The sequence below is a fragment of the Lissotriton helveticus genome, chromosome 7 (genome assembly GCF_964261635.1).
Source record: "Lissotriton helveticus chromosome 7, aLisHel1.1, whole genome shotgun sequence".
In the NCBI taxonomy this organism is placed as follows: domain Eukaryota; kingdom Metazoa; phylum Chordata; class Amphibia; order Caudata; family Salamandridae; genus Lissotriton; species Lissotriton helveticus.
In genome coordinates, this window is record NC_136068.1 from 410,597,816 (window position 1) to 410,618,825 (window position 21,010).

General features: G+C 42.0%; 1 long non-coding RNA gene across 1 annotated transcript in view; it reads right to left on the reverse strand.

Annotated features, from left to right (window-relative positions):
* Positions 1-20,440, reverse strand: part of LOC144766796 (uncharacterized) — a 90,953-nt gene extending 70,513 nt beyond the window's left edge. Inside the window, exon 1 of the long non-coding RNA XR_013597931.1 lies at positions 20,396-20,440. This is a non-coding gene — a long non-coding RNA (uncharacterized LOC144766796). The remainder of the gene's footprint in view (positions 1-20,395) is intronic.
* Between the last annotated feature and the right edge of the window lie 570 nt (positions 20,441-21,010).

Genomic DNA, 21,010 nt, shown 5'->3' on the forward strand with positions numbered 1-21,010 from the left:
GCAGGTTGGAGATAGGGCAAACATTGTTGCAGTCAAAAATATTCGCTGAACATTTTTTAGGTTTCGACTTGGCGAGGGGCGAAGCCCCTCCCAGATCGAAATCTTTTGTTTTTAGTAGTAAGGTTCGGACCGCCTCTGTTTAAAATTGGCTAGCTCCATAAATGGAGGCTAGCCATTGGGAGGCAGAGGCTGTTTTTCGGGGGCGTTTCTGGTGCTTTTTTTAAGCCCCGCCCCTTTGTCCCGAGCCGCGCTGCGATTGGCTGCCGGCCCGGGACACCCCCATGACGTCATTCCCGGGCCGCGCTGTGATTGGCTGCCGGCCCGGGACACCCCCGTGACGTCAGCCAATCACAGCGCGGCCCGGGACCTGACTTGTTAGGACTTGTGCCCTGGTTACTTTCTAAAAAATTAAAATAACGCGCCTGCCGCCATTTTAAAACAACTGTGGGTCACAGCTCCTAACTGTCCGACTGGAAGCTGGGATCATTACTAATTTCGTTGTCATGTATTCAACCGAAACTCTTCAGTTATTGAATGTAGTAGCTGTTAAATACAGGGAAAAGGCAATACGGGTTTCTGATCTGAATGAAAACTAGGTTTTTTTTTTAATGAAAAAAATCCGGCTCCAACCTCTGACTCGACCGAGCTCAAATTACCTTGTGGGCAAGGTGTGTCACGTCAAATGTTATTGGCTGCGCGGGCAGCTCCGGGGCTCTCGCTGTGAGCCGGCAGCTCTCTTTAGTATCGCTTCTTCTGCCTGTGACATCGGAGCGCTTGCGCCTGTTAGCCCACTTGGCATGGCTGTGTGAAGAAAGAAGAGACCCGCCCTTTCGGAAGTTTATCAGGCGCTAGGCGGGGCACCGGTGCGGATCCCAGGTGCCATCGAGGGCTGGAGCTACGGGAGAGGGGGCAGGAAGTACTGCCGCTGTGCCGCTCACTGCCCGTGCACCTAGCACTGCTGCCCGAATCTCAAAATGGCTCTGAGAGTGCAAAACCAGGTGAGTGGCACCAACCACCCCGTTTATATGGCTTAATGTATAACTTACTTCGAAATGGCCACGCTGTAACCTGCTCTCGAGTACTTGCAAAACGTGTCTGGGGGCACATTGAAAGTGGCGCGACTTTGGTTGACCTTTGCACGTATTTTTATGCAATGTATTTTTTTGTAGCATGTTTTGAAGTTTTGATAATAAACGACACAGGAAGTGTTCCGTGAAAAGGCACTTTGTTTAATTGCTTAGGCAACGTTTGGAAATTACAGGTTTTCTCGCGTTCTGATTTCTCTAACCTGTTGTATTGGGGGGGGGGGAGGCTGCGGGACGACTGGACTTTTGCGCCCCTTCAAAACGCTGCAACGAGTTACTTTTTTGGATTAATACTGGCAGGTTGACTGCAGTGTTTGTGGGGATAGCACCTGAAAGACCTATGCTTAGCTTGAGCTTTTAAGTTGGATCAATCAGTTAGCAGCTGTAAACTTAAGTGTTAACTACTCTTGGCATGTTTGGCACGTAAACATATTTTTGTAGCCTGGCGTTGCCGTGCTTGGTTTTTAATTCTATGAATGGTTAGCGGACATGCTCGCTGCTTGTTATTGCAGTTGGAAAGAAATGCCGGGGCACCGATGCAGTTTTCTATCACTGTCCTCACATGCCTTGAACGGTTTTGTTGTTTACATTTGTCAGTGATCTTCCCGGCTGGAATTGGCTTGAGTGGGAGTGGTGCATGCTCTACTTGGCTTAACGTCTAAAACCCTGGACCTTGTAGAGGGGCACAAAATAGTGCAGCTGGTGCTATGGAACAACAGCCCACGAGTGCGTGGGGGCCTCTGCAGCCGAGCTGGATTATTTGAATAGTTAGAAACCCAGTACATTTCCTTTCTTGTGGCCGCCTATGAGAGCCCCTGGCTTTTCCCAGTAGTGTTTGAGAACAGACTTCCCGGGGAAAATACATCGAAGCCCATCTTCTTATAAATATAAGACGATTGTATCAGGGGGCTGTCCAGAGGGTGGCAAAAGTCTTCCTGCGATGTTTACCTACTTGCTGGCCTGCCCATCTGTTTTTGGGAACAGCTCTCAAGTGTTACCCTGCCCGCCCCTAAAAAATGACTGCATCCTCAGGCTGGGAATGGGAACACTTTGAGGGGTAAGCCATGGCTTTAAGTGGCTTGAAAAAGTAGGGTGTCTCTAGAAGGGGGTTGTCCAACGAAGTGTAAACTTTAAATATTTTCTAAGAAGTGTGATCTGTGCCTAGAATCACACTGATGTTGAGCCTCTAGCCAGACTCGAACCTGATCCGCAGCTTCAAAGTCGGCCCATCTGGCCGTTAAGCCACACCCTCTTGAGGCATAGCCGGGCCACTCCTAGTAGTTGAGCACCGTATATTCAGCCCTTGTATTTTTGCACACCAGTGACCTTTTTACTCTAGCTGCATGGGTTCGAATCCCACCTCAGCCACTTATTATCTTTTTTTGTTGTTGCAGTTTTTATACTGCTTGAACTCGACCCCAAGATATCGGAGCGCTTTACATGAGCGCCAGTTGCATTATGGAAAGACACATTCATGTGTTTTTAGGCACGGGTAGAATAAGTGGTTTGCCCAGAATCACACTGATGTTGAGCCTCTAGCCAGACTCTAACCCGGATCCGCAGCTTCAAAGTCGGCCGATCTGGCCGTTAAGCCACACCCTCTTGAGGCATAGCCGGGCCACTCCTAGTAGTTGAGCACCGTATATTCAGCCCTTGTATTTTTGTACGCCAGTAACCTTTTTACTCTAGCTGCATGGGTTCGAATCCCACCTCAGCCACTTATTATCTTTTTTGTTGTTGCAGTTTTTATACTGCTTGAACTCGACCCCAAGATATCGGAGCGCTTTACATGAGCGCCAGTTGCATTATGGAAAGACACATTCATGTGTTTTTTAGGCACGGGTAGATTAAGTGGTTTGCCCAGAATCACACTGATGTTGAGCCTCTAACCAGATTTGAACCTGGATCCGCAGCTTCAAAGTCCACTACATTCATTCATACCCCCACAACAGACATACATCCATCCCACTCCATCCATCCATCCCACCACTCCATCCATACATCCCCCCACTGCATCCAATCATCACACTCCATCCATCACAATCCATCCCACTAAATCCCTATTTACATCCACCACTCCATCCATCCATAGCCTCCCTCCATTCCATCCATACAAAACATCCACTCCATTCTGCCAGCCATCCCCTAATCCATCCATATATCCATCACCACACTACATTCATTCATAACACCACACCATACATCCATCCGTCCATCCCACTACATCCAACAATACATCCCAAAGCATACATTACATTCCAAACATGTAACACTACATCCAGACATCCATACTATCCATCCATCCCATAAACTCCATCCATCCATCCATACACTACTACATACAGCCAAACCACAATTACAAGTGCAGGGGATGAACAGTGCTAGTGTGAGTTCAGAGTGATGAGTGTGTCTTTGATAGTGCAGCCTATTAAGATCATACTTATTTGTACTGGCCATGCTTGTTTCTTAACTTCCTGACATTTTGACGCAGCGAGAACACATTACTTTTTGTGGTCCAGCCCACGTAGTTTAACTTGTCTGATTGCAAAAGGCCTACTGTGTGCCTACAACCTGTCCATTGCTTACCAGTGGTTGTGTTTATTGTCCATCTCATTTATTTGCTTCTTATTCGATGACTTTTTTAGTCTCGGATTGTACTCCGTGAGAGTGCATAGGTTTATCAGCTCTTTTCTTCTGTCCCCAGTGTGATCCCCACAAAATTTCCACCCCCCTATGTTCAATGTTTCTCTCTCAGAGCTGTTGGCAATGTAAATAACAATGCCATTTATTTATAAGTAAAAAAAAAAAAAAAAAAAAAGAAATGTCATGAGCAATGCCAATAGCTTTAACTTTTCCAAAGGCGAAACCATTGCATTGTAAATGCTTGTTTAGAAGTGGGGTGACTTCCAGTTTTGAGGCAGCTGTGAAAAGATCATTGGCAGAGAGAGAGATTCATCAATTGTGTCCAGTAGAGGAACGTGTGTGTGTGTGTGTGTGTGTGTGTGAGTGAGCTTATTCAATCAGTCAAAGCAACTTTATTGGGTTGTCAATCCAGCCGTTATAGCAGAATTGATGAGAGATACAATAAAACTCACTCCATTAATAAAACCATGAATAAATAATAAAATATACAAGTGATGGGAGAAAATAATATCATTAACCATACGTGATGCACACTTACATGCTCCCTGTTTTTTACATACCAGTTGCTAGACCATACCTCTTCCTAGTGGCTAAAGAGCTTCTAATAAAGCAAATTACCTTGTAGCAAATTTTAGGAGTATCTAACTTTTGCAAATAGACAAAAGCTTTCCTTAAAATGTCTGATATTGGTGGCATGAAGTACGGGGGACCAGAATACGCTTTGTATGCGACAGGTACAGGGCGCAGAACAACATAAAGTGCAGTGTGCTTTGCTTTGTAACACAGTCATTGGGACAGTTCGTAAAATTAGTGAACCAGGTACCCTGGGTAGGGTAAGCAAAAAGGATGTGTAAAATATTAAAACACAACCTGGTAAGATAAAATCTATATCTCTCATTTTGAATAAAAGACAAATAAAACTCCAGACCTGCTGAGTATGTAATTGATACATAATTTATAGCTGTATTTCGTTGATAAAGATCCCCCAAGTGTCTCTTTTCTCGCCATTTATAAAAGAGTTCTTTAACCTATTCTTTAGAGCCACTCTTGATACTTTCGGGGTTTGTAAACAATTCTGAGATTCCCAAAGAGCAAAAGACAGATTTGACATACTTCAGCCTAGAAACTGACTGTGCGTTATCCAGGCAGAGGCAGTCTCGAATCACCTCCCACCTCCCTAGTTAGGCTAGGTTCAGGTGTCTCCCAAAGCCTTAGTTAAAGGAGCACAGGAGTGAGCTTGATTCAATCCTCCACAAAATTATCACCAAGCTCTAAGTGGAAGACAAAAGTATGCAAGGATTGTGTAGCAATCAAAAGTCCACGCAAACATTTATTATTGTCATGGAATATTATCAATTTTACTTTTGAGTCAAGGAACTGTACAAACTTCTGTTTTCATGCATAGGTTATCAAATTTGATAGATATGGAGATAGAGGGCTGTTGACAGTTTGGGCTAGTTGAACAAGTTGTGTAAGACGGCTCTTAGCTAAATTTAGGAGGGATATAAAGAGATTTGATTTCTCACAGAACATATGTCTTTCGTATAGTCTTCTAGCATTTCAAAGACATGTAAGATTTGTGGTGGAGATTGACTGTCTTCATTTCTTCTCCAGTATTCTTAGGCTTTCCTTTCTTCATTTAAGGCCTAGTAGATCCAGGGAGTTGATGATTTAGGTCTTCTTCTTTTTACTTTGGAGCAGAACTAGCCCCTCAAGCAGATCTGAAGGACAGTTGAAACTGTGAGTAGTTGAAACGTGGACCTCTGTGAAGGCGTTGCTGTCCGATGGAGTCTTTTGTGCAGTGTTGCTATGTATGCTGATGTCAATGTTCTTGGTGCCGCAAAACCAGGTATTCGCTCTTTTTAGTTGGCCATAGTCATGGAGAAAGAAAGTTGCAAAGAGAAAGGAAAGTGATCGACTAGTTAATGGTGTGGGTTCATTCACTAGGAGGAGGTCCACTTTGGAGGTTATTAAGTTGAGTATTGAACCGTTTGTATGTGTTGGTTTTAGGCAGTGTTGGATAAGATTGCTTCCAGAAAGAAAGGAGGCAAACTGGTTGACTGCAGAATCTTCTGTAATGCTCCAGTAAAGATTACAGTCTTCCAAAAATATGGAATGTGAAAAAAGAGTTGTTGTGTATCTCCCTGCATCGTAAGGAGTCAGAAAAAGGCTGTGATGCCTCCCAGACCCTCCCTACATGGTCGTTTCTGATGATAGAATTAGAAGATGAAATATGTTGTGTGATGTGTCATTGAACCAGATCAGTTGGCCAAGACAGTAGTGTTTGATAGTGTCAAATATTTCCAGCTTGTGCTTTATTGCTGATCAACAGTTTTGGGGCATGAAGTAAGGCTGATGTGACTGATTTGGTGAGAGGGAGGGAAGCGAGTTAGTTATAGGAGTAATGTACCTGTTGGTTGGTGTCTGCATTGGTTGATTTACTAGAATAATCAGTATTCTCTATTGTTTAAGGTTGACAATATCAGCATGGAAGGGAGAGGGTGGGAGTCTTGTGGGGGCAGGGCATGCGGCTACTCTTGGTATTGAGCACCAACAAAAGTGTGCCCTCAGCTGGGAGGGCAGAGAGTCTAAGAGAGCAGACCGTCTAGAGCTTAGCTGCAATATAGTAACATCAATTTGGGTGTATTTCGAGTTAAGGAAATATAGTTTATGTTCTGGGGATGCAGGACTATGGAGTGAGACTTGTTATGCTGTTCATTTATAACTTTAGTCATTCAAGGATGATTCACGTAGATAGTCTTTGAGTGTTGAGCACCGTTGTGGACTGGTGTCACACTGGAAGATGCTGATCCAGCGTTCATAATAGATGGTTAGTTCAACTAGTTAGCATATTGAGATTAGTGTAAGGTTTTCATTGGCAAGGTGGAACTGTGAGCAATGTACAGACTGTGCGATGTTGCGTTTGTAGTTGGGAGTTGGTTCAACCAATTTCTGCATTAGGATTGTTTCAAGGTTGTCATTGGTGAGGTGGTGTAATCGAAATGATTAACAGGGATGTATGTAAAGCACAGGAAAAGCAGCATTTGGTGAGAAAGGTCCTGCAGTGTGTGTGGGTATTGGTAGGTTGGAGGGGGGGTATGGTTGCTTGCATGGGCATTTAATATGCATTGAAAGTACCTCTTGTGTAGTAGATCAGGTGTGGACTGGTGCAAGGTGGTAAGTTGTGAGAGGTGGAGTTAGAAGGTCATGTATGTAGGTGCTGAAAGTGTTTTAATTGTTCCCCATTTGTTAGCTCAAACCAAGAACCATGACATTTCCTGACCTACATAAAAGGCCCAAATGTGTTCAAATCATGGCATTGTTCACCCTGTAGTTTTATTTTAATCGAATTTTCTCTTTCAGGGTTAGAATCTTTCACTCTTTTTCCATTCATTCGAAGGTTTTTAATTTTCTCTATTCTTTACTTTCTTCTTTTCAGTTGTATTCAGATACGGTCCTGTCACGCTTTCATCTTCTAAAGATGCCCACATGGCAATTATGGCATGGCTTAACAGTGTTGCCAGAGTGCTACAGATGACTACTAAATGTTCATATATAGCACCTCGATGTCCATATGGTTTCTGTCATTTGTATGGTGCGTTTTAGCTATCTACGCATTTTTACAGGTAGACCATTGCTTTGTAGATGGAAAAGGGCACACCTGTGGATTATTATTCTCTGATTTCTATAAACCTCCCATGAGGTACATTGCACCCAATTATCTGTCGCAAGTTCCTGGAGTACTCCTTCTCTTCCAGAAATTCAATGGTTGCTTTAGTATTTATGCCTGATATAAGACAGCTCAATCTACTTTGTTTTGTAAGTCAAGAAGCACTTTAGCACATCAAAAAACTCTGCCAGCACATACATCAGGACAATAACATTGAGACCTTATTTTCACACTCCATTTTAGGTTTTTGAATGGCTGTTATGACTTAGTTAAATGTATAGAATATTTTTTCTCTTTCAATGTACTCAGCAAACGTGTTTATCCATGTGTCCTTCATTTTCTGCTATGCTCATACACTTTCAGTTCCCATACTTTAAACATTAAAAATATTTTGGTACTTTTGCAATATCTTTTCTAGCTTCCTGTGAAGTACAAGCACTTGTTTGTTTTAATATTATATCTCGGTTATACTGCTCCCACGATTCTAGAATTACGGGACCAGACTAAGCTACATACGTTTGTCCCTTGAAACTTCGAGTTTTGAAACTCATATTGGTTTCCCAAAACTCTGAAGTACTTCTGTTTTAACCATCTAAATTCTAAACAATACTACTAGGTTTCAACTTCGGTTTACACAATTTAGTTTTAAATATTACTTCTGGAATTATAGTGTAAAACTATTCTGAATCTACTGCTAACTCAATCACTTTCCATCTACAATAATCATACATTTTGTTCTGCCTTGGTTTTGTCATCACAAACTCGATGGAGAAGTGATCTTCCACACACCACAATATTCTAAATTGTTCCATACTTTCATCATCCTGCTCTTCCAGGCAAACCACAGCAGTATACCCTCTGCTCCAGTCCTTACACATTTTTGCACATCTTCCTGTAGTTCTAATATCTCTAATGTATCACTGGACATCACCTACTGTATGCCAAAAATTGTGGCCTACTACATCTAAAGTACTGTTTTTTGTCTTTCTTTTTCTTTTCCTTTATGTTTAGTTTGTCTTTCTCCGTGTCTTTAGCTCTTTCTTTGCTTGTTAGATAATCAGTTTTTTCTTTCTTTATTATGTTCACTTCTTTTTTTGATTTTTCATATCTGACATCAAATCCTTTCATGTACAGCTTTGATTCGTCCTGTAATTTGGCAATGGCAATAGCATGCTTTTACACAAGTGTTCTCTTTAATGAATGATGGAGTGATCTCTTATTTACTAGTCTGTCATCCCTGAAAATTCACATACCGCAGACACAGAAAGGCATTGGGAAACTGTCTTTGGGGCCCCCTAGCAGTGCCACCATAGGTGTGAGGCCGCAGAATGGTGGCCTAGGGAACACCTAATGTGACCACTGTGGATCCCTGCACCCGGTGGCAGGCACCTTGGGGTGCCTGCCAGGGGAAGTAGGGATGAACTGCACCTCTGCAATTAACAATGCGAGCATGCATTCTGTTCAGAATGCCTGCTCCCATTGTTAAGTATAGGATTGCGTCCGAACAGGGTTCGGTCGCATCCTACTTGCAGGTATGGAACCGACATCAAGAGGTCATTTGGTTCCACTTCCTGACTGATGTCAGACAGACTCTGGTCCGTCCAACATCAAATTTGGCCCCTTTATCTCCAAATATTTTTGTTGTTGTAAAGCTTTTATTCGACATTTTGCCATAAAGCCAACACATATAAAATACATTTAAACATGATTCTTAAAAACAAAAACAAAATTACATTTTTTTTAGAAAAGTACAGAATAAACGAATGTACAATCCCCATACCAAGTCAAGTTATTTACAATTCATACTAAATTATTTGCAATTCATAATAAAATGCATTACATTTTCACCTCAAGGAGATTTACAGACCTACTATTAAAAACAGCTATATACAATCTATAAATAATTAAAAAGCCAGTATTAAAAAGAAGCTTTGTATCTATGTTTTAAGACCATGCTTTTTTCTTATCAAGCAGATACTATGAAGGAATCGACTGACTCCAAAAATTATCAGGCGAATAGTCGAAGATCTAAGTAATCTTTCTGCCTCTTTATATGAACGTATGCCCAAGTTTTTACAAAGGGGTTTGATCCATTTTGTACGTTGTAGTCTATACAATGGGCAAAAAAAAAGGATATGTGCCTCATCTTCCTTTTGTTCCAGGTCACACAGTTTACAGTGTGAATCATATCTATTGGGATTAGAATTTCCCCACCGGCAAGTATTAGCGTTTATTTGTAGGACCCCGTACCTATATTGAAGATACATGGTTTTAGCCAGAGGTGGTTCCACTTCGTCCATGAATTGCTCGAATATGGGGATATCCTTAAATTGCAAAAACTTGACTGTTAGTGGACCAGTGGCACGTTCATGTATGTTAGTGTTCATATAATACCAGAAAGCAAGTTTTACCTGGTCTTTACAGTTTGGTTGCATAGATGTTGGGTTTTTCCAGAAGTGTGAGAGGCCTATTTTAGTAAGCCATACAGATATATGTCTCAGCCACTTAATTGAGTTGTATGTGTCTAATTCCATGATTTCCATCAGTCCCGCTCTATAGTCTGCAAGTTCCGGGGTGGACCATAATCTTACCCAATAGGTCAATGGCCTCAACCAACATAAGTAGTCTGTACGTTTCAGGTTAATGTCTAGAAAAACAGGAACTAAAGGTGTTCTTGTTGGTAGCCTTAGCAAACGCCTACAAAACACGTTTTCCTCGAAATGGAAAGTTTGATTTGAATAAGGCCCCCAAATCTCGGCGCCATATAAGGCCGCAGATTGTGCTTTAGCTTTAAACACTTCAATCGCAGGTGTTATAGCTTTTGAAGTACTCCCTCCATGGATTTTTAAAATAGGGAGGGAGTTGTGTTTTAGTGTCAGTCTGCTTTTTTCAAGCTGGTTTAACCAGGACAATTTACTATCAAACCTGATACCCAGATAATCAAAGGATTCCACGTACTCCAGTTTTGTGTTGTTTAGTGCCAGATTTTTCCTAAAAGATTTTGGGGGATTAATAGCCATATATTTAGTTTTAGTTGAATTGATTTCTAGCCCCTTCTTTTTGCAATAACTATCGAATTGATTTATTAAATTTTGTAATCCTTTGGGTGTTTGGGATATTAAAATGGTGTCGTCTGCAAAAAGCAGCGCTGTGATTGCCTCATTACATAATTTGGGGGAGTCATGGTTACATTGTGCCAGGTAGGGGGGGATATCATTTACGAATAAAGAAAAAAGGGTCGGGGCCAGCACGCACCCTTGCCGTACCCCCCGTCTAACTGGGATTGCTTGGGTAAGTTCACCATTTCTTCCCCATCTTATTTTTGCAAAATTATCAGTATGAAGTTTTATGAGGTTAGACAGCAGTTCTTCCGGGACACCCATGTTCCTTAAGGTATTCCATAGCAGGGAGCGAGGGACAAGATCAAACGCTGAGCGTAGATCCATGAATGCTACATATATACTGCACTTCTTTATTTGGACATATTTCCAACAAATACACATAAACTTATGTACTTGATCTACAGTACTTGTCCTAATTCTAAAGCCTGCTTGATATTTAGAGAGGATTTTAGTTTCCTCTACCCAATCTAAAAGACGATTTTATAATATGTCTGGCAAAGATTTTTTGTAATATGTCTATTAAACTTATCGGTCTGTAATTACCGGGATTGTAACGGTCTCCTTTTTTATAAATGGCGACTATTTCTGCCCCCTTCCATGATTCTGGGATCGGAGTACCAAACAAAATGGAATTGCACAAAAAGTTTATGTAGGGGCACCATACTTCGATGTTATGAATGAACAGATCGCCTGGTAATTTATCAGGGCCTGGCGCCTTACCCGCCTTAACTGCCTTTATTGCACACAGTGTCTCTTTGATGGTAAATTTTTCCGGATTAGGGTAAGAGGAAGGAGATCCGATGCAGGTGTCATCTAGGGGCACCTCGATTGCATCATATAATTTGAAGAAGTGGTCATACCAGATTTTTTCATCTAGAAAGAAATCTCTATTGGAGCTCCCCGATTTATTATTTTTTGTTATCAGGCTCCAAAAGGTGCATTGGTCATGCTTCCTGGCAGCGTTTAAAAGATCTTCCCAGATTGAGTCGTCCCACTCTTTTTTTGCTCTAGAGAGGAGATTTTTATATTCAGTTCTACACTCTTACCCTCTTCTGGTCTTTAGACTTTACGGCTTTAATCAGGTTACCTTTGGCTAGACGACACTGTTTATTGTACCACGGTGTCTCCAGTTCCAATTGCCGTTTTATATTGCCTTTACTATTGCTACAAGTTTTACTCAGAAGGGGGATTAATTCCTCTACTAAATGATAGTGCATTTTAAGGACTTCGTGGGATCCCATAGGCAGATTTTTGTATGAGGAGACAGTGTTTGAAAAGATATTATAAATACCTATAAGTATATCCTCTTTTGCCAGGATATGTGGCCATTTTATGGCTTTCCTATTATTTGAAACCTCAACCTCCCCCACCTCATTGTTTGATTCCGGTCCACTGTCTAATGATAGGAACGGTTTAGAAAGTAGCCCTACCTGTAGAGGGAAATGATCACTTTCTGGTCTGTTCACAACAGAAAAGGTCAACAACAAATGCCACAAGTTAGTAGTGATCAATACAAAGTCAATAAGTGATTTGGAGTTCCCTTTACTATAAGTATAGTTAGATGGCTTATCTGGGTCCAATCTACCGTTGCAAGCCCTTAAATTGTGAGATACCGTCAGCTCATAAATCTGCCTAACTGCCACTGAGCTTTTAACTGCTTTTACGCTGTCTAGGCAAGGTATATCGTGGGCCCTATCCTCATTTTCTAATAAATTTTCTAGCCCCAGCACAGGCTCGAATTGACAGTTAAAATCCCCGCCTATAATTGTTTTGGAGTTCTGCTCTAAGGTGCTCAGGTACAAACTTAGCTGTTCCACAACTATTGATTCCTTTTTCTGTGGATTTGGTCTATTGTAGATATTTATCAAATAGATGTCCCCGATATCCTTCGTGGTGATCTTCACCCCGAGCAAGTCTTTTGAACCAATATTACAAGGTGATACAACAACATTCAGACATACTTTTATCCAAATTAACAAGCCCCCTGAGGGTCTGCCTCTTACAGACGCAATAGCCCCACAGTAAAATGCTTTATATCCAAGTCTGTGCACCATGTTAATTGCCCATGTTTCTTGTAGAAGAATTATGTCATATTCTTCCATAAAGGAGCTCCAATTCCTATCGCACAAGTTTCTAGACAACCCAGCAATGTTCCATGACAAGATTTTTATATCACGATTTAAATTGCACGATGCTGAGGTACTGGGGCAAATACTAACCGCACTAGGTATGCCTAATATTACCCCTTCATTGGAGTCATCAGAAGACTCGTGGGGAGATGTAAAATCCTGCAACTCATTGGATACCGCTAATGACCTGTCTATAACATGTACATGGCTACTATCCACTATATCCCCTCCTTGATGGTCTTCGAGGGGGCTAATGGGCAAAGCTCTAGCCTGTATAGTTCCAGGGTTATCAGATATAGGGAGCATTACACAAGTATTTACAGTTGATTTTACACAAGGGTTCCCTGTGTGACTATTAGACAAGGAGGGTAAAGGCCCATATCGGCCACTTTTTATCCCCATCCATGTTTCCTGGGAACATTCTTCCTACTGGGGTTGGAGGATCAAAAAATGAATACCTGTTGTTCATCAAGCCTGGCCGGGATAGATCACTTGTATCTTGGGGCCGCTGCATAGGATAAAAATAACTAAGATCACAAGTCCCAATTCCTAAATGACCTCCTCGTTGATTCTGGCCATAAACAAGGTGAGCAACAGAGGGGTCCTTGAAATTAACCAGAATACAATCCCCTGCTATGTCTTTCGGCCTAGTGCCTAGCCAACTAATTCTTCGGACTTGGATAACCTGGCAATTAACAGAGTATGGCAAGGATCTGTTTTCTCTAAGCCAATATAAGGTCTTGTTTTTCAGCTCGTCATAAGACTCCCTTTTATTAGGTTTCAAGGGAGGGACCCCAGTAAGCACAACTACATATGGTTGACATCCCGGTGGAAGGTGTGCATTTGGGGTCTTTTTCAATACTGGTTTGTCTCTATTATGATCAGCTGCTTGAGCATTATTGACCAAGCCGCAGTTGGTAGAACGAGTAGGAGGTTCAATCCCATCGTCCGGTTTAGATGGTACCAGGACTTGAGTGGTAGTATTTGTGTTCACCAAATTTACTTTGCGTGGTGCAGGTTTCGGGGGAACAGTCAGCTGGATTCCTCCATTAAATGGGTGTGCCTTGGCAGGCTCAGATTGACTTCCCCTTGAAGCATTGTTTGATTTATTCTGATCTGTCACGTTGTCTTTCCTAGGTCGTCGAGGTTGATGTGTTGGATTTGGTGCTATGGGGCTACGTTCCGCCCTTGTGATAACTCCTCCAATTTTGGAATGTAATTTTACCAAGGATTTCAGGGCGAAAAAATTGTCCAATGAGGTTTGTTCAAATTTGTCTAGTCGCTCTGTTAGCCCTTTTAGTTTTTCAATGACTGGTGAGAGCAAGGTTGACATGAGCATTTGGATCTGGTCAAGCAACGGGTTCGCGACTGGTAAGTTTTTTGGGCAAATTGTAGGTTCCAAGTCCTGCGCTTGACCGAGTGTAACATTATGGTCATCCCCTACTTGTAGGTTGCTTATTTCTGGCCTCATGTTCGCAGTTTCTAGCTCTATAGATTTGCAGTAGGAGCCTCCATTCATGTAGTTCCTACGAATTCTCTTGAGTGTTTTTAGTCTATAAGCTTTTCTCGGGGTAACCACTCTCTTCCTTTTGGCAGCAACTTGTCTTACTTTTGGCGACGGGGGTGTGAGGGCTAACCCTGGAGGCATATCATGTACCAAAATTACAGGTAGTGCCGGCGGGTCAACTGTTGTGTTGACCGAACGGATGTTTGTATTGGTACCACCTTGGATTCTGTTTGAAGGTGCAGAGTCTAAAACAATCTCAAAAGCGCCATTGTCTTGCCTTGTATCAACAGCGCAAGGTTGCAAATGACCAGTTGATACAGGGATTAAGGGTTCAACTGGAATTGTATTCACTGGGGATGTAGCATGTGCTAGTGATCCCAAAGAGGAACGTTTGTGTGCCAGATATTCGCGTGATAGTCTGCGTTCTGCCAAAATAATTTCCTTTTCTACAACAGACACTGCGCGGGTGATAAAGTTATCCATCGTACATATTGTTGAGTTCCTCCCTCGTCTAGAGCTTCTACCTGAACGAGTAGTCATTGGGGAATATGACGACATGCGTGGTTACAGGGAGAATATTGTGACACCCACATCAACAAGTCAATGGTTTTACCTTGATTGTTAGGGGGGTGGCCCGTCCCGGCCCCTGCTGGCCCCGGACGGCCACAGACGGCCACAGACGGCCCGCCCTTTGCCCGGGCTTCGCCCGGCGTCCCGCTTGCGTCCCGCAAGACGGTCTCTCCTCTGATGTTATAGGATGGGCGTTGGGGGCGGGGCACGCAGGGGTGCGCTGACCGGATGTCTCGTGGTCAAGCAGGGACTCCTGGGATAGTGAGTCCCTGCCGCGCTACCCCTGCAGCCTCCACAGATGTTCCTTTCCTCTCGGCGGCACGTCAGCCAGGCGAGTGCAACAGCGTTGGTGGGTCACAGGTGTCCTCCCACAGCGAAGCGGCTCCCGCGCAGCGGGAGCGGCGAGCAGCAAAATTCAGCAGAGTTCAACAAACGGGGCAAGTACTCTCCCACAGCGTCTCCGTTCCAAGATTAGGGTCAAATATTTGAAAAACATCCTTCGCTAGAGTGTTTGATGAAGAGAAGGGGTTCATTCCCTGTTACCATATTTAAGATTCACCAAACTGCAATATGCAGTTTTTTAAATATTACACAAGAGGTATAGTTATATTTATCCTCTGACATATAAAGTTGTTGATTATGAATCTCTTCTTTTTTTCCTTTATTTTATTTTTCAAGATAGCCATTATGCTCTTCAGATAAAAAAGTTGTCTACTAGATGGGCTGAAGCACATCCAGGTACTCAACACAGGTGGCATTGTACAGTTCTGCATTCAGAAAGCTTATTACACTCTTACAATAAGAGACCCTACCTACAGAAGTTGCTCCATCCTCTGTGGTGAGTGAAAGATAAGGGTCAGTCTGCTAAGCAGTGATGCACTGAGGGAGGTTATTATTAAGCGTCTTGCTGCTGAAAGTATTTTTTCATATTAAATGTTTTTCATTTTACCAACTTTAATATGTAAACAAGCAGATGTATTACTTGTACATTATTCATGTTTAGATTGCCCATAGCTAATATAGACTTGTGTTTAAAATGGCTAACAAACTGTGACATCTTGCTTTATGACACATATATTTAGTTTCTGTAAGAAGCTGAAGTCCCAGTTAGCAAATGTGATGTGTTTGGCTTTCTTTCTCATTTGAAATGTTTTCATTTACATGATAACTATAGAATATCTTAATTGATTGCAACAGTACACTTTCAGAATACGTTCTGGTCCAATGTATTCAATTTTGTTGCAGAGAATTGTAAGTTTGAAGGACATTTAAGGAATCTGTACTGTAGAGGATCCTAATGAGTTCAAGATTGAATCTTTATACTTTAGCCTGATTGGACAATGTTATGGCAACTATGTGTAGGTAGCAAATGTTAGAATTGTGTGAATTAAGAAAGAGCTGAGTAGATTACAGTTCAAACATTCTTTGGCCACTCTCAAGTAAATGTAAAGCAGGGCAGAGTAGGGTACTCTCTTTATGAGATAACTGATTTTAGTAAACTGATTTTGATTGATTTGAACTTCATATATTCACTAATGCATTCAGGTTTTGATTTTTGCATGAAACTAGTGTGATGATTTTGCATCTGTAAACTTTAATGGTTTGAAAATGTAACCACTCTCTGTGTTTCTTGTGTAGCCTAATATGCTTTACAATATTTAAATGTATTGATTTGATGATTAGCCTCAGTTGTGAACTTCAAGTCATCTTTCAGCGCTTTATGGACCCCAAATTTGAACAAAGAAAAGTGCTAACACAGCAGATGCAGTAGTCTCGACATGAGCTCTCTGCTTACACAGAGACTTCTGCATCTTTGCATCTCATTTAGATGAGCATTTTTTTTCCCAATGTAATTTATTTACTGTGTTTTTTTAGGTCGCTGCTAGGCAACGTGCATGTTCTGCCTTCAAGACATGGGGTATTCCTTCTATTGGCTTTAAAGATACCCAGCATTTCTCATTGGTTGTTTCCTTCAGCTTTTAAAATTCCTTTGCTGTTGCTGGGGAATGTTTACATTTGTCCTACCTTTTGGCTGTTTTGTTCAATCCCTAGAGACTGCGCCTGCTACATGGACCCTTTCACTATAGGCCATCTGTTTAGTTTTGGAGCACTCTTTTTTTTATTTATTTAGCTGTGGTTGCAACTTTGGCTGTCTTTCCTAGGTGGTTAGACACCCACTGAGACTCAAACCCGGTTCCCAAAGGTGAGGCGCTCTAGCCGTTATGCCACATCCACTCCACTGTCTATTGCTTTACCAGGGACGCTGAAGGGCAGTTTCTGTGAAAAGGTCTGTAAATAATATTTTTATTGTGTTCAACTACCAGCTCTTTGCTGTTCCTGAACAGCAAAATGTAAACAAATAGCGGGTATTTTTTCCTGCCCCATCCCCCAATCATTATCTTCCTGCTTGCTCCTCCCACGCCCCGTGACTGACACGCAGTCTGAACAACGGACGCATCTAAAGACGGAGATTCAACCTTTGTTTCTCTCAGTGTGTTGGTACTCCATGAGGCTCTCAGCTGTTTCAGCCTATTCTCTGAAAATTTGTCTTAAACAATCCAGGAAGCAAGAGCGAAATTAACGGGAAAGATTCAAATGAGGTATGGGTGAGTGTCTAAATATTGTGCAAAGTAACTTTTTTACTTGTTATTTTTTTTAAAGTGCTTTGAGTGTGACTTATAAACAATATTTGGCAATGGTTTTGCTGAAGCATATTTAGCTCATATATCAACCTTCCTCTGGGACTACCAGGCTTCTCAAATGTTTACTATATATTTTTTTTAAACTACGTTACATAGATTATTGCATTTCTCCTTAAACAACTGTAAATATATGTCCTCCAGGACAACTCTGATATTTATCCAATCATTAGTCCATGCAGTTATCTGATTGGTTGAATGTTTCCCGGTAGGATATACAGCGACAGGCACAGCTGCAGCTGGTGCAATTCACTGCAGCTTGATGCTCAGCGGAGATCGGTGCTGAACTTGGGATTTGGAGCTCAGCAGCATGTGAGCTTTGTAACTGGAATAGCGGGGCAGGGGTATTACGGTAAATTTGTGGTGACCTTGTTCCCATGTGAGCACACGCTAGACAACCCCTTAGAAGGGTGACCTTCGAATTACTAGCGCCATAGCTACCAAATCGTATTCCGCTATTTATCTGGCGCAAGCTACCTACACTTAAATTGGATACTTAAAAGCGGTCGTACTGCACCGTGTAAGGGTGCATGTTTGAAGCAGTGATTTAAATGCAAATACTGAAATGCTGCTACTCACTATACAGTGTGCTTGTTTGCATAAACAGTGCCTGTACTTTAAATGTATTGCAGCATAGCTCAGAGGCAATGTTCTCTTCCATTCGGATCAAGGAAGTGGGAGTACTTCCCTGACATTGTTTGTCGATTTGGAGCACTGGTTTGGAAGTTGTAAGTACTACACATGTACGTGTTGTGGTAAGGTCCTTTTATTGGGATGATCCTTATCTCTGACATGACACATAATAGAAGTATTTCTTTTCAATCCTCGGTGAGGAGTGTTTCCATGTTGTGTTTGTCAGATATAACGCACCTACAATATGTATGTGCTTCAAGTCAGCCCCAGATGAAGTTCCAGTTTTTTGATGATGAAAGTCACGTGATTTGGATAGAGCACTTACAAAACATGGGTTACTGATGAAAGGTAACTCTTTAGCATTCCTATTTTGCAACATGTACAGCACCTTCCTCAAGTGTTTCTGCTCTTCATTTCTTGAAAGTATTCTTGAATTACTTTGTGTTGTACACCCCTTCCTATGCCCAAAAAATACCTTGTGTCAAGTCACCCACTCCCAGTAGGGTTGCCATGTTCCAAAAGAAAAATATCTGGGGTTTGTTGTTGTTTTAAGAGTATGCAAATGCCCAAACTTTATACTAAATAGGTCTTTAAGCAAAATCGTATGTATTTATTTGCCACAGTTCGTTGATCAAGCAAGCAAGAGTACAGTGTTAGATAGATATCTGAACACAGTTTTTCTTTTTAGTAAAATGTTAAAAAGGCTTGTAAATCATGTCTTATCTGGTCACATTTGCTGTGTATTCAAAGACGAGGTCAAATGAAAGACAATTTTTCTGAGGGGCCTGTTTACTTTCATTCTCTGACTTCAAAGGTAGATGTAGAGCTTTTTTCTGAACACTGATTACTGCACTTCGAATTCCATGTAGATTGACATAACACTTAGGGCCTGAATACAAAGTCAGCCGACACCGTCTTGGTCCCGACCGGCTCATTACCAAGCAAACAAACACTGTTCGGTCACATACTCCCTTTTATCATGGTACAGCCATAAACCAGCTGTAACACAAGCACCCTTTGAGAGAAGGGAGGTGCAGTTCATCCCTGCACCCCGTGGCAAGCACCCCAAGGTGCCTGCCACGGGGACAGGGATCAACAGGGGGGGCACCCTCGACCCCCAACTGGAGGCCGCAAGCAAAAAGGGGCCCTGCTGGGGGCCCCCAAAACACGCTTTCTGACATGGTTTCCATGTTGGACAGAAACCATGCATCTTAATCTCAGGGGTAGAAAGGTCCACCCTTGAGATTACTGGCCAGAACCTGTCAGAAGCCAGCCGGGTGACTTTCCGACCGCCTAGATCATAATTCGATGGTAAGAAAGTAAACCGCGGGCCGATTACAATGTGGGCCTGAAGGCTCCGACCAGTGGTTGGAGCCGTAATGGGCTGCATCATAATCAGCCCCTTAATTTAAAAGTGCAAAGCGATATGACAAAACATCCAGAAATTGTAACTGTTTCTTGGATACGCATTGCAAGATTATGTGGGGTATTTATTATTGAGATTTGTAAAGCACCACTTGAGTTCTGCTTCAAGGCATTGTTCTTAAACTCTTGTAAGTTCTTGCAAAACGGATAATTGACTAATTGACTGGAACAAGGATTCACCTCTGAGGTAACTTTTATTTTGATATTCATATTGTGGATGTTTTCAATGGAAGAGCTCACGAGGGGGCGTTCCAAATGGGTGCAGGGAGAATTCGCTTTAACATCAAAGAGCAGGCTGGGGCTAATCCCTTTTAATAAATGGATGTTTGCTGGAGATGACAACATGTAATGGGACAAACATGGGTCTTCGCAAGCAAATACTTTTGGTGGCTAAAAGACATTGACAAAGCTTGTGACGTCAGGAGTTAAGTTATGTTCAACTATTTTGTGGCAGACTTGTGGCTGTGCTTATACATAGCAGAAAGGTGTGGAAGAGAATCTGCTGCATGGCTAAACACTTATAAGGTCCTAAAGGCGAGACGTATTGGCTATGCCAATGCTTGTTCACTATGGAACGATTCCTTGACACATGACAAGAAAGGTTACAATCTGGGTTGCATATCTGAATTTTCCTCACTGGTACATGCAGATGTGCATTGGAGACATCACCAAAATGGCACAGGAATAACTCAATAAATAAGAGATTATTATATTCAAGAAAATGCTATTCAGGGAATTATACTCAAGAAAATGGCTACGAGGGAACAAGCTTCTAGTCGGCTCATCCATTCCCTCAGTCCCCCCTGTGCTTCAACCGACTCAGCACAAGTCTTCCTTGGCTCATGGAACTTTTGAAGAAAGCACGGGACATAGTAAACAGTGAAAACATCCACATAATCTTATAATACTTACTTGTCTGGCTTCTCTCCTCCTGCACGCCTGCGGGAAGAACCTTTCTGAAGGAGACACAAAATAGAAGGCTATGAGGGTGGCAGATATCAGCAAACTGCTACATAACCAGTTTATTTTTATACCAATATTTCACCTAATTTCAGGTAAGAATTTAAACACTTTACAGGATACAAGTAATGACAATTTAAACAAGTCAAACAAAAAAGGGGAGAAAGAGTTTGGGCATACAGAGGACTCAGCCTCCTTACTTCGGTGAACAACTGAGAAGAGTCCAGATGCATTCAAATTGACTATCTTCCCGTTGACCTTTATAGTTTTAAGGAAAACTTTAAAGTAAATGGTGGTATAAGAGTGAGAGAGACAGACCAGTGGGTTAGAAAATACCTGGTTACGTGGGAACTTAATGTTTATTTGATCCTATAGCTGGTATTATTAAAAATGGAAAAAAGGAGAGACACACGTCAATGATTGTGTGTCTCACAGTCAACATGTTTCAAACCTATCCCCTAAGGCTTTTCATCAGGACCAAGTGACCCCATGTACCACTCCTAATATAAACACCACCTGGGTCTTCTTAATAAATATTAGGGAGAGAAATACATGCAATACAATACC